We start from the raw sequence: 20,886 nt of genomic DNA on the forward strand, positions 1-20,886 counted from the left end.
GCTACATTTGTATTTGCCAGAAGAAATTCAGAAGCATGAGAAAGACAGAGATTATTAAATTTGCCTTAAATGAAAAAGCCCTGCTTGTAAACTAGTGATTATTTTTTTTTACGTCTGACAAATAAATCAGCTTTTGGAAAGTGTTATGGAGCAGAGCAGGCAGCAATTAGGCAGATAATGACAGCATTGCTAGCTTGGGGGGGGGGGAGTACAGTATACCATTTAATTTGGGGTTCCAAGCTGCACCTTCCAAACTTAAAAATACAAGTTCAACTATATGGTGTTTATAACACCAGGAGGTGGGAGGAGGGTTCTGCACATCCCTTTCTTACCCCATCAAAGTACTGCCACTTTTCTCTTGCATAACTTTTGTAAAGCTGTAAAATTGTCGGGTGGCAACTGTCTGAAAGCACTTCAGACAAATGGCAATATTACTCTACAGAAGGGTATCATCAATAGGATAGTAAGTTGGGCCCACTGCAGCTTCTAATCAGCTCATCAATAGTGATGTGATGACTCTTTTTCTCCTTAAGTACAGGGCCAATTTGTTTCACAGCCTTACTGCGAGGAGAATTGAAAGAGAGGAAGAGACGTCTATTTTCTGCAGGCCAGACCTGGCAGAAAGGCAAAGGACGAGATGCAACCCTCCCTCCCACAACTGCCCACAACTGGTCCTTGAATATTACTTCAACACTGGCAGGAGAGCAGCATCCCCCACTGCAGCTGAGGGCAGCAGGTTAACTGAGGGACCACAGGGCAAGCCACCCACAATGCTTTCTCCTGCAACACCTAAGCACCACTCCCTACCCTCGCCCCCGCAAGAGTTTCTGCCACCTGAATCAGCCACCTCACTCTGCGTTATGGTAGGGCCAGCCCTGCCAGAGGCTAACAGTGCAATGTGGGCAGTGGTAATAGATGATCAGCAGCACATATATAGGGCTTTCACGTATAAAATGGGAAACTTTCCCCAAAATGAAGATTTTGAGCAGAATATAATGAGTCCTGTCATCACAAGCCCTGTGCAAGGACATCTGCTTGTGCAATGGGCTTACCCCACTGCCCCCCCTCACCCCCTGCAACTTACTTAGGGAGGCGGGTCTGAAGAACCTATGCAACAGCTCATGGGGGGAGGGGGGAGAGGGAGAATCATTCCAACTGCCCAGCTGAAATGCTTGCCCTGACGGAATGATCGCCTTAGTGCAAACACTGAATTCCTCGCAAAGACTTTGGTCTTTGAATCAAGCAATCCTTTCCTCTTGGTGTGCCACAGCCTCCCACCAGGGAAAGTCTCCCACTGCAGGTGTCAGTCCACTGATGAAGAGACATGTTCATCACTTCTTAATGCCTTGCAGATGCTGGATCTTAGATTGCCTCTGAGCATGGGCAGAGAGTATTTCTACCAATATTATGTGGCTATAGAAAACCTAGATAAGTCAAGAATTTGGGAGAAGAGTACACTGGCACCTTGGGTTAAGAACTTAATTCGATCTGGAGGTCCGTTCTTAACCTGGAACTGTTCTTAACCTGAGGTACCACTTTAGCTAATGGGGCCTCCCGCTGCTGCCGCATCACCGCCACACGATTTCTATTCTTATCCTGAAGCAAAGTTCTTAACCCGAGGTACTATTTCTGGGTTAGCGGAGTCTGTAACCTGAAGCATCTGTAACCCGAGGTACCACTGTATTTAGGGAAGAATGTTCAACTCCAAAGTGTGTTTCAGCCTCCTTACCACAGGCTTTATAGAAAGTAAGCACTAACTACAGCATTTGCTAAACAGATAAGAGCCACCAGATTCGCAATATGGAAGCAATATGTAGTACAGGGGTTGGCAACAACACAGCACCTGGCCCTTAAGAAAATAATACACACACAAACTCTTGCTTATTTCTTTTAATACCCAGATTTGGTTGCTAATCCCTATTAAAATAACATTTGGTTTACCCCTATGTCAAACACATACTTATAGATCATCACTGAAGGGGTTAAGATGGGAGGTAATTCCTTTTCTATTGCAATCTTGATGTGGCAAAGAATTGGATCAGAACATAGTTATCCCTCAGTTTTCATATTTCTCTGAATTTTGTAATACAATTATTGGCTCCCCTCCTCAATGCTGCATGTGATCTATACAGAGCACCCCCACATTTACAAAGAGTTTTCTTGGGAATGAAATGTATGAAGTGCAATAACATAATGACTATGTAAGTTACGTATGTTGTGTAATGTTACCACAGAGGACAGAGAGACCAGTGACATCATTTTTGGCATAAGACAAACTGCAGTAGAACGGAAGCAGTGATGTATACAGAGCAGAAGCGGACACAGCGCCTTCTAACACCCCTAGGTGGGACTGACTACATACAACATAGTGTTACTACAGCACTTCCGGGGAAATCGTACTTGTTGGCTGACTAAGCATGATTAACATTACATTGTTCTAAATTTCTTTTTTCTCTCTTATCACTTTCATTTTCTTAATTGGTAGGGCTACATTATTTATTTAGCAAGCAACTCTGGTTCATTTATTTCATCAGGAGGCTGCATTTAAAACAAAAAAGATAAATCATGACCCACCCATGCATTTAGAATTTAACCGCAGGAATAACTCAGATGCATTGGCTGATTAATTTCATACTAACAAAGAGTGGCTTGTGGAATCCAGGCAGCAACACCAGGATAAAATCTTTCTGGTTTGAAGAATGCATGGAAGAAAAAGGAGGAGGAGGAGGAGGAGGAGGAGGAGGAGGGGAACAACAGTATAACTGTCCAACCACACATTCAAGTGAGAAACTTGGCTTCATTACTCCAGCCCTCCTAGCCAGTTATTATGTTGCACACTAGGACCCCAATCCATTCTAGTCACTTACTTAATGAACTTGTGGCCTTGGGTGGGGGTGCACATCTATATCAGATGTATCCATAAAGTTCACTATGGACCAGATGAGCATCACAATCCACAATGGGCCCCCAGGAGAATTGGAGATTCTCTAATGTGCCTAATGTATGCCAGGGTAGAACTTTTCTTCTAAACTTTCAGGTGTGGATTGGAATCCCCCTAACTGCCACTCACCCTTGTACAAGAGGTTTGTGCTCACATGTTGGAATATTTGTCCTTCTTTCCTTAGCTATCTGACCCTTGTGCCATCTTTCAAGAGTCCCTCAATTATCAAAAGTAATTCCCCATGTACTGGGGGTGAGTGGGAGGAAAAACAAATATAACATGCCTTCTGGCTCACAGAACTTTTTTTTCATAATTATCTGGCTCCTGCAATGAAACCAAATGCCCATATAACTGAGGAAATATAACACAGTAACTCTGTGGAAGCTAAAACACATCTGGGTCCAGCCAGTACTTGGATGGTGGACCACATGAGAAACCTACAATGCTGGAAGAAAGGAGAGGTATAGATGCAAATAAATATTAGCTAGATTCTGACATCCATTAATTGATTGGGTTTAGAGGGGTTTCCCTCCCCTCAAACTTTTAATGCTATGTATATTTGATTCTGCTTCAGAAATCAGTAGTTAAAATTCTGGTAACTTTTCTTCCACCTACCTAGAGTCTTGTTCATCAATCATAGACCTAAACTATTTCATACCAGCTCCTTGGTGCTTTTGTAAAAGTAGCCCAGGGAGCTCATTATGACAAGCACACTATATATTATCTTGCCTTTTTTGATAGTGTACATTTTGCTAGAATGATCCTGATGGTTTCTCACCATAGTTTTGCTGAGAGTCCCAGATGCCACTTTGACATTGCATATTTTAAACAGACAGGAGACAGCATTTGGGCTTATTATCTTGACAAAGGTCAGCTGGTAAAACTGTTAGGGCTCTGTTCCTCTTTAGTGTCGTGCAATTCCAGCATTGTTGCCGAGCTGATAAATAAATTCAATCAAGTTTCTGCACAAAAGAAGCTCTGACAGACAAAGAAAGGAGAGGTCTGTGCACGGCGTTTCATAAGGGCAATCAACGATTTTATCTCTCTAATGCAAAAGCATTAGCAAGGATTTTACCCTTGAGTGCCTTAACCTCAAGAGCATTCATTTTACCAGATCTGCCTCTATAGCCCCAAAGTGGCAGGACTCCATTGAAAGCACAGCATTAGGAACATTGATTACAGGAAATGGTAAACAAAAGGATGTTGCAGTGCTCTTAAGGGCCACTCATGGGGTGTTTTCAAAAATGGTTACATTAAAAGCCACCCCTTCTTGAAAACCAGCAAGCAAAATTACATGAAGCCTGAAATCATTCACTCCTCTACAACAGGTGCTGGATTTGGCAGATTTAATAAAATGATTATTATGACTATCAAGATTATTGCCTGCTGGATCAGGCCGGTGGTGCATCTAGTTCAACAACTTGAATTCAGAAGCACAATGCCTCCAACATTGGTGGTTGAAAATAGTTATCAGGGTTAGCAGCCACAGATAGCCTTAGATGATGATGATGATGATGATGAAATTTTGTACATTAATACACATATACAGTGGTACCTTGGATTACATACGCTTCAGGTTACATACGCTTCAGGTTACAGACTCCGCTAACCCAGAAATAGTACCTCGGGTTAAGAACTTTGCTTCAGGATGAGAACAGAAATCGTGCAGCAGAGGTGCAGCAGCAGCAGGAGGCCCCATTAGCTAAAGTGGTGCTTCAGGTTAAGAACAGACCTCCAGAACAAATTTAGTTCTTAACCTGAGGTACCACTGTATAAATTTATTAATGATTATGATGATCAAGGATATATCTTGCCTTACTTAAAAGAAAAAGGCAACTTAGAGAACAATTATTTTCATGGGGCATGAAATCAGAAGGTGAGGATAGCACTTTGTTATCATATTAGTGCCAGCACTGTGTTTTGGGGGGCCCTGGGCAAGCTGCCCAAGCAGGCCCTCTTCCCTGAGTTGAACTACTTCCTCCTCAACCTTGTTGCCGCTGCTCATGTGCTTGTGCCCTTCTTCTAGGCCCAATCTTCATGGCTGCCAAGAGCTTGAGGGAAAGGCAAGTGTTGGCTGCTGGTCCTTCTCCTTGTGCTTCTCCCTGTTCTTCACCCAGAAAGTGCAGTCAAAGAAGCAGCAGGCCCCATGGGTAGGCACTGCAGTGCCGCCACCCCCCAAGAAAGGCAACCCTTGATTCCAGTTTGCAAAACCCTGGTTTAAACCACAGAGGAAACTTAAGCTGATTTCTTACTGAACTCTGTTTATGGAAAACCCACATCTCTAGAGCACTCTTTATGCACAAGCTTCAAAACAACACAGCAAACACTGCAGTTCCACGCTATGCTAAGGTCTAGTATCTAGTAATTTTCACAACCTGAGTGAAAACAACACAGGAAGGTGTCCAGGAGGAGCTCAAGCTGCTCCTCGGAACTGCTTGTGCCCCCTTTAGAAGAATCAGTTCATACTTCATGAATCCCAGGCCTTAAAGAGACTGGATCAGTAGTCCTATATCATGCCTCAAACAAGGGGCTTCCCTGTCTGCATTCAAGCTTGAGACACTCTCTCTCTCTCTCTCTCTCTCTCTCTCTCTCTCTCTCTCTCTGAATTCAGTGCATTCTACCAGGTGTGACTTTTCCAAACAGTGGCGGCGGCTGTGCTTTTGCATCCACGTTCCATATCGGACAACATCACCAGCCCATCCATCAAAATGTCCAAGTGGTGATTGCATATCTTCATATGGAGAGGGAGTCAATTAAGGGTGAGTCATTAATGTGAAATCATTCCACTTCTCCCAAAATGAATAGAAGTGAATTGGCACAGTGTTGGGCCAGTGCCGACTTCTCAGTTGGGCAGGAGTGGATCAGAGTGGAAGCACAGAGACAGAGTGAACTCATTTCATAGATAACATCTCCAAGCCCAATATGGTAATTTCAAAATTTGGAAATAATTTCTTATGACAAATGAATCCACTTCTTCCCAGCCATTTTCTCATCAAGGCATTTCACTTCATCAATGCCAACAGTAACTGCTTGCCTTGGCAAAAAAATCCCCCCCAAAAACCTGAAGGCAACAGAAGAAGAGAGAGAGAGAAGAATCGAGAACCAAGATGGGGCAATGCCAACTCTGAAATGGGACTCCTGACACTTTGTGACCTAGAGAGGCAATGGAGCTTGGCTCCAGCAAATGAGCTCAGGGAATTCAATAGGAGAGAAGAGAGATATGACATTCAAGGCTGGTTCACACATTTACACAGAGGCAAAGCTAGGTTTACTTCCAAGTATACACTCTACAGAACGGGCAGCCAACTATTAGTCTCTGATAAGTAGACCTGTACGGTGTGCATGTTTTTAGATGTGCTTCCATCACATTTTGTCTTTACAATACTAAATGTATACTTGACACATCTTACTGTAAGTGCACCTCAGTTGTGGAAGGTGCTCCCCAGAAATCTAGCATCTGCACTGCAGCATTTTCAGCACCAGACAAAGACCTCCCCTCTGCCCAGGGCTTTTCAATCGTCAATTTGCAACTTTTCTTTTCTTTTCTTTTTTTAGTGCTTTTAAGATCTTTGGAACTGTTGCCTCCCCACCCCCACTTTTTAGGTTGAAACCTGAATTTATTCTGTTGATGGTTTTATTCTGTTTTAGATTTAATTCTTATTTTTTATTATATTTTATATATGTATAAATCACCCAGAGAACCTTTTGCTACTGGGTGGCATATAAATACAGTAAGTATGTAAAACAAAAATACATACAATGCAACGTAATGTATGAAGTGGCTTGTTGATTTATGTCCATATAGCCCAAACCTATGCAAGGCTGGCTTGGCTGAACTACATGGACTATTTATTATGCAAGTGTTTTCACAAAACATTTGAGCCTGAAAGTTTCAATCTTCCCTCCCATACATGCAAGCACATATGGGATCATACTCCCAATCTTTTCAGCAAAAAAGGGAGGTTGCTTTTCAGAGTTTTCCTATACAACTCTATAAAAAGCTACTGATGAGAATATTTCCTATATATTAATTTGGAGCAGGGATTAGTGTGGTAATAATTAAAACAAACATAATTATACTTATCCCTTCCCCTCTGAAATTAGATTAATGATGGTGATATTTCCGCACCAAAGCATGCTTCAGACATCATTGCCTGTGTCAGGACTAAGCAGAGCTGGGAGCACACAGCAAAGGGGAAGAGGATTCATGGGTGGATGAGGGCATTCATTTCTCCCCCCCCTCTCTTAATTCACATGGACAGATCTGAGAACTCCCACACAGAAAAGGAAACAGGGATACATTTCAGTGCTGTCAGAGAAATGTAGGTGCACATTTTAATTTCCTTGAGAAATTACTTCATTCCAGTAAGCAAGCAGGGTGTGTTTGTGCCCTACTTTACTTTAAACAGAGGGGTCTATTTAAAGGCTTGTCCAGTCCAAGGCCATTTCAAAGATAAATAAGAAGGAAGAGTAGTTGTTTTGAAATTGCCCAAACACGTAGCTCAGTTGGTAGAGCATGAGACTCTTAATCTCAGCGCCATGGGTTTGAGCCCCACGTTGGCCAAAAGATTCCTGCATTGCATAGATGGCCCTCGTGGTCCCTTCCAACTCTGAAAGTTTATGATTATGTGATTCTAATAGCCCTGGACAGGAGACTGAGCCAACACACAAGTCAATGGGTAACAATCTTCCTACCATGTCTCTCTCTCTCTCTCTCTCTCTCTCTCTCTCTCTCTCTCTCGGGGGGGGGGGGGGCTGGTAAATTGCAATGTTTGCTGACAATATATGTTCAAAATGTTCAAAGTTACCCTGATCATCATCAAGCCACCTTTCTTGTTAAGGGGAGCACTGAATACAGCCATGGATTTTCTGGCACGGCGAAAGCTTCCTGTGCTGGCCCACAATGAAGTTTACTTTTGGTGCAACAATGCATGACAATCTATTAAAGGCTCTGATGATCACATTATACACCCAGTGTAAAAGTTCCCTCCCTGCCCCCCCCCACATACTTCTGCTATATGAAATCAAGGATATAGAACCACAGATCATTTTTCAATTGTTGCATCACTGAAATAATAAAGATGGATGGTTGGGCTTTTTAATGAATTTTTTTATTGTTCGTTCATCCTCCCTAAATGTGGATTAATTACTTGGTTTATTTACAGTACATTAGGAAATCCGAAGGAACCGTCAAGCACTCAGGGTCATTTGCTAGGATATGATTTTCCCTCCTCCAAAGCTGGAGGTCACTCCTGCTTCTTAAAAATATATGCATTATACAGATGCCACTTGCATAAAAGACAAAGGAACTGCAAAGGTCCAACGGAATGTCTTCACAGAATTATAGAATTGGAGAGTAGGAAGGGACTAAAGGGTCATCTAGTCCAACCCCCCATAATGCAGCAATCTCAGCTAAAGCATCCATGACAGATGCGCGAGCAAATTCCATGATTTAGCTATGCACTTTGTGAAGTACCATATTTTGCCTGCCCTGAATCTTCCAACGTTCAGTTTTATTATATGTCCCTGAATTCTAATTAAAATAGCAGCCATCAGCAGTAGCACTTGTTTACTAGACCAGCTTCTTTGTCACTGCTATACTCAGATGCTTCAAGGTAAGGGAGGAGGGAAGCCATCATTGCCAGAGGGACGGGGGGAGGCAGGAACACTTTGCTGCCACTGCCACCAGGAAAATCCACCACCCCTCGCGGGAGTCTGTTCCAACGCTAAACAGCTCTTACTGTAAAAAAAAATCCTGAATGTTTAGTCGGAATCTCCTTTCTTGCAAATTGAAGCCATTGGTTCTAGATTCAGGTAGGTAACCATGTTGGTCTGACAAAGTCAAAAATAAAAAATAAAAAATAAAAAAATGTCTAGTAGCACCTTAGAGACCAAGTAAGTTTGTTCTGGGTATGTATAAGTTTTCGTGTGCATGCACATGAAAGCTTATACCCAGAACAAACTTAATTGGTCTCTAAGATGCTACAATACTATTTATTTATTTATTTATTTATTTATTTATTTATTTATTTATTTATTTATTTATTTATTTATTTATTTATTTATTTATTTTTATGAAGCCATTGGGTTTGAGTCCTACCCTCCAGAGCAAGATAATAAAAATAAAAATAATGTATTATTTATACCCTGCCCATCCAGCTGAGTTTCCCTAGCCACTCTGGGCGGCTACCAACAGATATTAATAAAGTTAATAAAAAAGCGATAAAACATTAGACATTAAAAACTTCCCTAAACAGGGCTGCCTTCAGTTGTCTTCTAAAAGTCAGATAGTTGTTTATTTCCTTGACATCTGAAGGTAGGGCGTTCCACGTGTCGGGTGCCACTACTGAGAAGGCCCTCTGCATGGTCTCTCCTCCATGTGACAGCCCTTGAGATATTTGAAGATGGCTATCATATTTCTTCTCAGTCTCCTCTTTTCCAGCCTAAACATACCCAGCTCCTTCAAGCGCTCCTCATAAGGCTTAGTTTCCACACTCTTGATCATCTTGATTGCCCTCCTCTGCACACATTCCAGCTTGTCAGCATCCTTCTTAAATTGTGATGCCCAGAACTGGACCCAGTATTCCAGGTGTGGTCTGACCCAGGCAGAATAGAGTGCTACTATTACTTCCCTTGATCTGGACACAATACTTCTGTTGATGCAGCCTAGAATAGCATTGGGGGTTTGGAGGGGGGATTGGCTGCTGCATCACACTGTTGATTCATGTTAAGCTTGAAGGTCCACTAAGACCCCTTGATCCTTTTCACAGGTACTACTGGCAATCCAGGTGTCTCCCATATTATATTTGTGCAGCTGGCTCTTCCTGCCTAGGTGCCAGAGCCTTACATTTGTCCCTATTGAAATTAATTTTGTTAGCTTCGGCCCCATTCTCCAATCTGCTAAGGGCATACGGAATCCTAACTCTGTCTTCTGCAGCATTAACTACCCCTCCCAGCTTGGTGTCATCTGCAAATTTGATGAATATCCCCATAATTCCTTCACCCAAGTTGTCTTATTTTGGTATAAATGGTTTCCACACTACATCTTTAGAAAGCAATGGTACCTACAGGAGCACTTGTGTTACTTAGGATACCAGCAAAGATCTGCCCATCTCCAAGTTCCCTTGTCATCCAAAGTGCACCTGGTGACTACTGCCAAGATATGGGAGGTGCCCACTAGGCGCACTTTCCAGAAACAACTGATGACATTTTTCTTTCCCAGCTAGATGAATTGGTCTCTGCCCTGGGTTTCTTCTTCGTATTGTTTTTAAATGCATTTGCTACTGTTTCCTGTGTTGCCTTTAGCTGTTTTGATTGTATTTTGCATATCGCCTTAATACACATGTGGAAAACAATAAGCAATAAACAAATACAACTGATAGAGGGATATTTTTGGTCCTGGTGCCCTGATTTTTGAGAGCTTGTCTTGCCAGAAAAGTTCATCCGGTGCCTTTCTTTATGCCACTGTGGCATCTGATCGAGGACTTTTACTCTTCCCAACCTTTTAATTCACTCTCTCCCATTTTCTCTCCCATAAGGATAGCCTCACTAATCCTATGTCCCAAAGCAGGGCATGCACATCTACATTATTCCTGCCACGTGCCTGTTAAGCTTTGGTGTGGAATCCTCCAGGGACGATTCCACAGACTCTCTAGCTTGTTCTCTTACTGAATAGCCTGGATATTCTTAACACTAAACTGAAATGTAGCTTTCATGAAATGTACAATAATAGCTTCTTGTTCTATTCATGGTGGAAATGGTGAGCAGTTTGCCATCTTTGACATGAGGTCCGTATACATATCTGAAGAATTTCAACACATCATATATTTTCCCCACAATGAAAACCCCAAGTCACAGATAGGATTAGCAGATCATCAAGGTAAAGGTAAAGGTACCCCTGCCCGTACAGGCCAGTCTTGACAGACTCTGGGGTTGTGCGCCCATCTCACTTAAGAGGCCAGGGGCCAGCGCTGTCCGGAGACACTTCCGGGTCACGTGGCCAGTGTGACAAAGCTGCATCTGGCGAGCCAAAGCCGCACACGGAAACGCCGTTTACCTTCCCGCTGGTAAGCGGTCCCTATTTATCTACTTGCACCCGGAGGTGCTTTCGAACTGCTAGGTTGGCAGGCGCTGGGACCGAGCAGCGGGAGCGCACCCCGCCGCAGGGATTCGAACCACCGACCTTTCAATCTGCAAGTCCTAGGCGCTGAGGCTTTAACCCACAGCGCCACCTGCGTCCCTAAGCAGATCATTAGCCATCTTTATAAACATCTCATAAATTCTTCAATCTTAAATCATATTTCTTCAATTGCAATGGTGAGCAATGAGTAAAATCTTCCTGAATGGAGCAGTGCATATGTTCAGTTACTTGTATACAGGATGGCAGCTTGGACACCTTTTTTGTGGGGGGGAGGACTATTTCATGTTTGGGGTCCTGCTATTTACATCCAAGGCCACTTGCCTTCTCACTTGCATCCCTTACTGGGGGTGGCGGGATCACGGGGCTAGGATCATAAGAAAATTAGAAGTGACCTCTGTGAAGCCCACAAGCAATAACTCCCTCCTACTCAGGTCCTGATATTGTTTGGAATTATCTTGTTCCACCCTGGGATGCAAACCTTAGTGGCAGCAATGTCCACACAGAGAAACATCTCTGAACACATATATAGGTAGAAAGCATTTTTGCTATGACTGAACATTATCAGATGAGCACTATGAAGTTAGATTAGATGACCCTTGGGGTTCCTTCTAACTCTACAGTTCTATGATTCTAAGTCCAGAAACAGATATTATGCTGGAATAATAGTGCAAGGAAACATGGAAGGTATTGCTTTCTTTCTCACAGGGAAGATTATACATGTATCTGTGAACAAATTTGTCCTGATATATCCACCAAACTATGTCATCTGCCCAGCTAAAGAGATTGATTGCATATAGGTTAACTACTAAATAGCAAAGAACAGTGAAAAGTTGTCTTAAGAAATGGGAAACACTGAATAAAATTTGTAGCCACATCTCAGACTCCCATTCCGCAGAGAAGAATCGGGAAAGGATGCTTGCAAATTTCATTTCAAATGCTCTCAGATTTTCTAGCTGTCAAGGGAGAAAACACAGTTGGGAATTGTCGGATCGATGAACTGCCTTGTCAGAAGGTCTAATCACCTAAAGACCATGAAATTATCTTCCCCAAATGCTGTAATCAACTCTACTATGCAATTAGGTGAAAACACACTCTGCCACAGGAATGGGTAACATTAGGATTAAGTGTGCATGCACACGAAAGCTCATACCAAGAACTGACTTAGTTGGTCTTTAAGGTGCTACTGGAAGGAATTTTTTTTGCTTTGACTATGGCAGACCAACACGGCTACCTATCTGTATTAGGATTACAGGCATAGGTTGTAATCCATTCATCTGAGAGTTAGCCACATTCAAGTCAAAGAGAGTGACTTCTATTGAAGACATGTGCAGGGTTACATTGCAAAAGCAGCTGGGATCCCAAAAATATACATCTTGGGTGTCAAAAGCCTTGGTAAAGAGGTGTGTCTTCAGCATTTGCTGTAAACTGTATAATGAAGAACCCAGGTACACCTCTGTGGGGTGCTCCACAATTTAAGGCTGACACAGAGAATTATCTCTCAACCCATCTCTAGCCTGAGTTTATGAGGGCAGTTAAGCAACCAAGGGAGACTCTTGAGAGTCCCATGGACTGCAAGGAGATCAAACCTATCCATTCTTAAGGAAATCAGCCCTGAGTGCTCACTGGAAGGACAGATCGTGAAGCTGAGGCTCCAATACTTTGGCCACCTCATGAGAAGAGAAGACTCCCTCGAAAAGACCCTGATGCTGGGAAAGATGGAGAGCTCAAGGGGAAGGGGACAACAGAGGACGAGATGGTTGGATAGGGTTCTCGAAGCTACAACAAGCAACCAAGAGGGGCCCCCTCTGCTAATCTTAACACCTGGTTGGGTCTGTAGGAAAGGAGGTGGCCTTTCAGGTATTGGGGCCTGAGTCATTCAGGGCTTTAAAAACTAATGTGAGCACCTTGAATTGAATGGCTGATTACTCAGTTCCACATCTCATTCAATCCTACTTTAGCTGATAATACATTTTCTTTGTGGTTTCAATTTACTATATGGTGCCCCCAAAACATTCAAGAGAGCTCCGTCTCCTGGTATATCTTGCTCTTTTTAGAGTTTAAGAATCTTTTGAGCAATTATATTTCCATGTCATATCTAGCCTTGCGCTGCGAGGCCCCGTGACCACCCCATTCCCTAAGGTGTAAATAACTAGACAACCCGCAGCATATTGGTTTTGGGATCAAATAAGGCCACAATTTCATTTGCTACAGATGTGAAGGTTTGGCCATAGGCACTGAGGCAACAGCGCATGTCACTCCCACCAGTCTCCTGGGAGTGTTTCTAAGGGTGAAGCCAGTGTCAAATCGGGGTGTCCCCCAAGCGGTCCCTGATGGAGGAGTGGTATGGCCCTAGCCCCCATCTGGGCACTGGACAGAAGCCACTCCCCCTGGATCCTTTTAACAGGATACTCTTACCCATGGGGAGGGGAGCAGGTGAAGGCTACAACCTCCCTCCAACCAAGATTAGGCTTACCTAGTGCCTATCCAGCTTACAAAGTTGTGGTGATTGTTATGAGGTAGGCAAGAAACCAAATGGTGTACCCAATTTGCCAGATGGGAAAAATTCCTGCCTGGCCCCTAAATCCGGTGACCGACATAGTCCATAGCAAGGTTGTACCATCCACAAAAAACAACAACAACCCTAATCTGAGGGAGGATTGGTTGGAGAACCAGCACTGTGAGAGAGAAGCCGAAAGGCCCTTCAGGCCAGGCATTTATTCTTGCCCTGGGTGTGGCACCAAGCGCCACTACTGGTCAGTTGGCACTGTGCCCAGGGGAACACCCCCCAAATTTCTGCCACCATTGGCCAATTCAGTAGCAGGAAGACAGTCTGGCCTGCAATAGACCAGTTCACAAGGGAGACCCGGGGCCCGTCCACAAAACCGCCTGCCCAAGGGAGAATGGACTTAACCCACGTGGTCAGTATCCTTGACTTGGACACCTTGAAGAAATGTCCAAAACATACTGGGCCCTATCTCAACTAAGTCCTTAATTTGTAGATAGCACAGACAGCCTTAAAAACAGCCCTTCCTTTTAGTCATAGAAGAGAGACAAAACAAGAGCTGTGCAACTCACTTCACATAGTAAATAATTTTGTAGCACTTCTTATTACCCTGTAATTTTATAGCTCCTAAGTTTATTGGATACATAATGGGCAGATGTGTGCTGTCATTAAAGAGCTTTTAGGAAATGCTGCAATAAAGGTACTCAGCAGATAATAAAGTGGAAGCTGAAGCCCTCTGTTTACCACCACATAACCAACAGCAGATGCATTGCCCTTCGTAAGCAGCACCCAGCAAAGTAGATAATGCAGAACAGTTGGTGCCAAGGTTAAGCAGGGAGATTCAAGCAAAGATAGTAAGTTTGGCAAACTATACAGGCTTCATAATTTACTCATTCCAAGGATTCAAATGCCAGTAATCTAGAATCATTTGCAGACTTTCTAATCAACAAATTGAAGACTTGCCTGGTTAACTGACTCACTTTTAACTGGTTACAGGTAGATAGCCATGTTGGTCTGCCATAGTCAAAATAAAATAAACAAAATCCTTCCAGTAGCACCTTAGAGACCAACTAAGTTTGTTCCTGGTATGAGCTTTCATGTGCATGCACACTTCTTCAGATACTTCTACTGGAAGGAAATTTTTTAAATTTTGTTTCACTTTTAACTGGATATCAAATAATCTGTTGATGATATTTATTGTCACATGTCATGTGTACTTGAACAAGAATAATATGCAATGAGTTATCAGGCAGCCTGCAAGAGCCTTACATGGTCTAGTTAGGTGGCCTTAAAAAGAGTCAAGTAGGCAAGCTTTGAGGATGGGCTCAGGGCTAGGACTGGGCAAAGACATAAGCAGGTCTTTGGGGCCCTGGAGAAGTTCCTATGCCAGCTACTGGTCTATGCATCCAATCTGGCTAGGAGGAAGACATCAGTGCAACTGGGCACCCCCATTTTAGACACTTTACTACATTCAGCTTGCAACTTGCATGGGAATTACATTCTGGGGATTGTGCGTAAAGCCGAAATCCTGTATAGTTAAAACAAAGCTGGAACTGCCCCCACACGTCCATCCATACTTTTCTAAAGCTGGCACAATGAGTAGGCTTTGCCCCCACACCAATGCAAGATGGAGAGCTTAAAAGCTCTCCACCATGTGTGCATTTAATTTGTGTGATTTCAGTTGATCAGCTACCAAGCGCATAGCACTGTCATCACATAAGTTAAATGTGCACAAGTTGCAAGTCTACCATACACAGCCACCTAGGAAAGCGTTTAGCATTGCAAGCAAGGGATTATTGGCAATTTACTGATTTGATTACAGAGAATTATATACAGCTCCCAGGGGCAGTTCTTTACACAGGCTTGCAGCAGGGTTTCTACCTGTCCTGTTCTAAAGGAAGTGGAGGGAAACTCTGGAAGCTGGGCAGTGCTTACCAGGACAGTGTACCAATAACTCTCTGTGCCTGAATACAACACAACACAGGTCCACCCTTAGCTACCACTTGTATGGGAAAGGCCAGGGGTGTTCTGGACTGAGAAGCATGCTGCATGTTTGAGCTTCTTATTCTTCTCTTAGGCACTATCCAGCAGCTGTGCCCTTTGCAGATATGTAACTCAGAAGTGACGGTAGAGGAAAACCGTGAAAAGCAGTCATGCAAAGGAGAAAAGGACAAAGTTAATGCAAGCTGAAAAACCATGAAAGTGTTAATGGTCTGGCTTGTATGTTCTATCCAGAGAACCATGACATTTTAATGACTAAAAAAAAGGTGGTGCTACAAATATGTTCTGAGGCAACTGGAACTGACAGAGTGATGGCTCTGTGCTCCCAATTTGCCAGGGTTCTGCTGATATTGTTTTAATAATCCCAACTTGTCAGTGATTAGTTTCCAAAGAGGGAAAAGCTGGGGTCAAGCTTAAAGGTAAAGGTAAAGGTACCCCTGCCCGTACGGGCCAGTCTTGCCAGACTCTGGGGTTGTGCGCCCATCTCACTCAAGAGGCCAGGGGCCAGCGCTGTCCGGAGACACTTCCGGGTCACGTGGCCAGCGTGACATCGCTGCTCTGGCGAGCCAGAGCCGCACACGGAAACGCCGTTTACCTTCCCGCTGGTAAGCGGTCCCTATTTATCTACTTGCACCCGGAGGTGCTTTCGAACTGCTAGGTTGGCAGGCGCTGGGACCGAGCAGCGGGAGCGCACCCCGCCACAGGGATTCGAACCGCCGACCTTTTGATCGGCAAGTCCTAGGCGCTGAGGCTTTAACCCACAGCGCCACCTGCGTCCCTAACGGGGTCAAGCTTACTGGGACCTAAATCATTTGACCTGGAAGTCTGCCCTCTGATCTCAGATGTGTGGAAGCAGAGCTGTGCCAACACAGTGAGGTGGCAATGAAGCTCAACACATACTCTGGCTGCGTCTGAATGAAGTGGTAGAATTTACTGTCAATGCAATGCTGGTCAATGCAAGTCCATGACTTTTTAACGCTCTGTTAGATTAGAAAAGCAACTCCCTGTGAGTAGAAAAACAGTGAAGCAAAGCGTGAGCTAGGCTATGACATTTCTTCTTGAAATACTTGCAATACATTGTTGCTTTTCTTCATGCAATGTATTTGCCTCCTCTCAATTCTGCTGCATGGGTAGACTGGGCCTTGGAGGCATTTTCATATTTACTACCACATCCTGTGTGCCACAGCTATATCCCTACACTGAAAGCAGGTTGTGGGGCAGTGCCCTGCATCCAGTTAATCCTTGCACCTTGCTTATTTGATAGAATCAAAATATCTTCGCAAAGGGGAGCTGTGGTTGGGATGTACAGAGTATTAACTTCAATTTGCTTTGTTCAACTAATGGTACATCAAGACAGCAAAAGACATCTATGTTGCAAGGCCAGTGAATTCTCCATCATACATAACATGTATGATTAAAACTTTCTTCCCTCTACCACTCTAATTAATCAATTGCTGCTTGTAGGCTTAGCTGAAAAGCCTGGAAATGTATTTCAGGTGAAGTGTCTGACAGAGATTGCTTCCAAGCATCCCAAGGCTTCAGTACCCCATCTGTTAGATTTTCATTAATATTATGTCTCATCTATTGCCCCAAAGAAGAGCATTTGGCTATAGCACATGTATGCACAAAGTCCCACATTTAGTCCCCAGTATCTCCAGGAGGGACTGGGAATCTCCTTTGTATGAAATCCTGCAAAGCCACTGCCCATCAGTATAGACAATACACAGCCAGATGGACCAACAGCCTAACTCAGTGTACTACAGCTTCCTATGTAGATATGCCTCTTCTAATCCAGAATGTGGCAGGGAGACTGGGAGTAGCCACCAGCACCATATAACATCGATCCTAAAGGATCTACATTGGCTCTAAGCACAATTGTAAGTGTTGCTGCTGACCTTTAAAGCCCTAAACGGCCTCAGCCCAATATACCTGAAGGAGCGTCTCCACCCACATCGTCCAGCCCAGACACCGAGGTCCAGCTCTGAGGGCCTTCTGGTGGTTCCCTCACTGTGAGAAGTTACAGGGAACCAGGCAGAGGACCTTTTCAGTAGTGGTGCCCACCCTGTGGAACGCCCTCCCATCAGATGTCAAGGAAATAAACATCTAACTGACTTTTAGAAGACACCTGAAGGCAGCCCTGTATAAGGAAGTTTTTAATATTTGTGTTTTAATTTGTTGGAAGCTGCCCGGTCAGATGGGTGGTGTATAAATAATACAATTATTATTAATAATAATTAAAATTCTTTCCCAACTTGTCTACAAATCTATACTTCTTCCCTGCTCTCTTTGACTATTTCTTTTCAAACATTTCTGAATTCTTTCAGAATGTGTGTCTTAGAAGCAAACTAATTTACTTAATTTGATGCATTCCGATCACAGATCTTTAAATTTCTTGGCCCAGAGTATTATACAATATATGTAATTCTGAGGGCAGGAATGGGCTTCTGAATCAGACAGTTCTGTCCTATCTGGTTGAGTTGTATTTATGCAACCCAAAAGGACTGAAAATTGCTTAAAATGGAAGGCTATTTTTGACACTCAGGAGAATGAACATGAAATGATGCAAGCAGTTCCAGCTCTGCCCCAGCCAAACTGGATTTTTGTGAAAGCCCAGAATGAGTTGTAACTATGTTATAAATTCCTATCAGCAGATGTAGTGACACTATATCCAATACGTAAGAAACTGACTCAACTCTGAATTTGCCAAGATCTTTCCATTAGCCTGTCAAATTTCACCATTTCACTGCATCTTTATGAAACAACAAGTCTTAAGTCATTCTTCCCTAACCTAATGTCCTCAATATGTCAGGGGTGGTGGGAATCCTAGCCCAAAACATCTGCAGGGCAAGAAGCTGGAGCCGGCTTTGGTGAAACAAAACATGCTCAACCCAACTAATATAAAGGAGAAGAATGCAAAATGGTCTGGATGCCAGCCAAGATTTTGTTGTGGATGCCCCTAAATTCCTGGGTGCCAAATACCCCCTCCTAAATTTACTAGGTGTGTTTTTTTCCTGACCAAGGAATCTTCCAGCAGATAAGCCATTAAGAAACAAAGGCTGGAGCTTAGCAAAGCAGGGGCTGTGCCAGCCACAAATGGGGAATAGTTAGCAAAGACAATACGAGAGCTGGGAGGGGAATGTTTCAGAATCACTGTGGGCCTGAAGTAAGCAAAGGGGGGTGTCTCAGTTTTGCAAGAGCATAATATGAGCAGGGAGGGAAAATCCTCTCCAGTCTGGAAGCGGCAAGCAGGAGGGAGAGATGCAGAGGCATGGCTGACGTCTCAGTAAAATCTGAGACGATCACACCTATGGGAGATGCATGATACCCTCTTATGGTGTAATGCTGGGATTCCCTTCCAACTAGAATCAGGTTGCATATAAGTGTAAATAAACCTTCCATCATGAAGACAACACAGCCTCCTCTGCACCTCATTCCCAAGAGGAAACACAGAGCCCGGGTTAAAGTGTGCCTGTAACCCCTGGAATCTCACACCGCTCATGGAGACTGGGGTGGGGTGTAACAATATGTTGCATTTCCTTCAGAAATTGGCATTTCCGGCATCAACAAATCCATTGCCAATATAATGAAACTGATTTGAATATGGTGCACGCTCCGTGCTTCAGTCAGGGCTATGCTTGGTTCTTGTTTCCGGAAAAGCCTGCAGACTGTGAGAAGGTGGCTTCACATCCCTGCAGAAACACACATCATCTCCATAATCCAGATTTTTCCATCTGCAGAGCACCTTCATTAGCTCAGCCGTCACAGCTATTGCGCTCACCTATCACTGCAGCTGCTGTCAGACTCTCAAGCAAATGAGAAGCCGATAGACACAGACAATGCTAATTGCTCCCTAAAACTAAGCAGAACTTTTAATGCCACTGTGACTCCATCTGTCCGTATTCCACTACCAGCCCTCTCTTTGCACTCCCTGTCATCTGTGGAGCATCTCACTCACCCTTGTTTGCCTTAATGAAACTGACGCAACATTGTATGCCAATAAAGCCTTATTGCTTGTGCATTAGGACCTATTATTATCATTTTTTATTATTAGTAATTGTATTTACTTATACCCCACGTTTTCCCCTGACAGAGACTCTAGGTAAGAACAACAAGGGGGGGGATTAAAAAAATTAAACATTGATAGGATTAAATCTCTCTCTCTTCTCTCTTCTCTCTCTGGACTATTAAAACCATATCAATAACTGCAATGAAAACAACACAGCACCAGCCCTTTCATTAAAAGCAGTCAGCTCCCAAAAGCTTGTTGGAACAGGAAGGTCTTCCTTTGCCAGCAGGACAACAAGGAGAGAACTAGTCTTGCTTCTCTAGGGAGGGAGTTTTAGAGTCTGGGAGCAGCTATCAAGAAGACCCTTTCCTGCATCCTCACCAAGCATACCTGTGAGGGTGGCGGGATCGAGAGAAGGGCCTCTTCTGAAAATGTCAAAACCCAGGCAGGTTTGTATGAGAGGATTTTTTTTGCGGGGGGCTACCTTTGCTGTGTTAAATGTGCATTCTGTAGCAGACCTCCTCTGTAATGCTTTATTTTTCAATCTTTAAAAGAATATTTTTGTTTCCTGTTAATTATGTTGTTTTGAATGTATACTTCATATTTTATTCTGGATTGTTTTATTTGATGTTTTAATGTAGGCTGGAAACCACTTTGAGATATTAGAACTACTACTAATAATAATCATAATGTCTTTCAAATAGCTTTAACCTAAACCATATAGAGCTTTATATGTCATAACCACCACTTGGGGCAGGGGGAGGAGAGAGTGGCGTAACTGTTAGCAAAACAGGCATCCATTCTCTGACACACAATTCCGAACATCCAGCCCCGTCACTACAAAAACATGAATTCTCCAACAGTCTTTGATGGTACATTTGTCTTTTTGGGGAAATAATGAGCCATGTTCCAAGCTAGGGACACACTGGGGCCTTGGGGTATATGTGTATCAAGCAAGACAGATGTTTCACAAGGCAGGGTTTCTTTTACTAATTACTCAATTTAGGTCTAGTTCTCATGGACAATTAGGCAAATTCATTTCAGGGGCAGGTTCATGCCTAACACCACAGTCTCTAACAGCAAACTTGGGTAGTGGGGAGCACCAACAGAAATGGAGCCCAAACAGGGCTGCTGTTAAATAAGGAGGAGGCAATGGCATGTGTTTGGGGTTTCTGTGAGGGGAGGGCACTGAAATTTGCAGAAGTACCAAACAAACATCTCTAAAATGTAAGGGAGCCAAAAAGTCCTCCAAAACAGCCCAGAAGGGTTTGAACATGCTCAGTTGGAAACGAAAA

The 20,886-nt window shown here is 43.5% G+C and overlaps 1 protein-coding gene and 1 long non-coding RNA gene across 28 annotated transcripts in view; one reads left to right on the forward strand and one right to left on the reverse strand.

The window, feature by feature from the left end:
- Positions 1 to 20,886, reverse strand: part of NRXN3 (neurexin 3) — a 1,202,656-nt gene that overhangs the window by 817,123 nt on the left and 364,647 nt on the right. The window lies entirely within an intron of this gene.
- On the forward strand, positions 310 to 20,047 carry LOC310844927. Its single transcript, XR_014564385.1, has 4 exons — positions 310 to 736; positions 5,553 to 5,700; positions 19,808 to 19,848; positions 19,881 to 20,047. It is a non-coding gene; the product is annotated as an uncharacterized lncRNA (long non-coding RNA).

The sequence above is a fragment of the Podarcis gaigeae genome (assembly GCF_964106915.1).
Source record: "Podarcis gaigeae genome assembly, chromosome: 1".
Classification (NCBI taxonomy): domain Eukaryota; kingdom Metazoa; phylum Chordata; class Lepidosauria; order Squamata; family Lacertidae; genus Podarcis; species Podarcis gaigeae.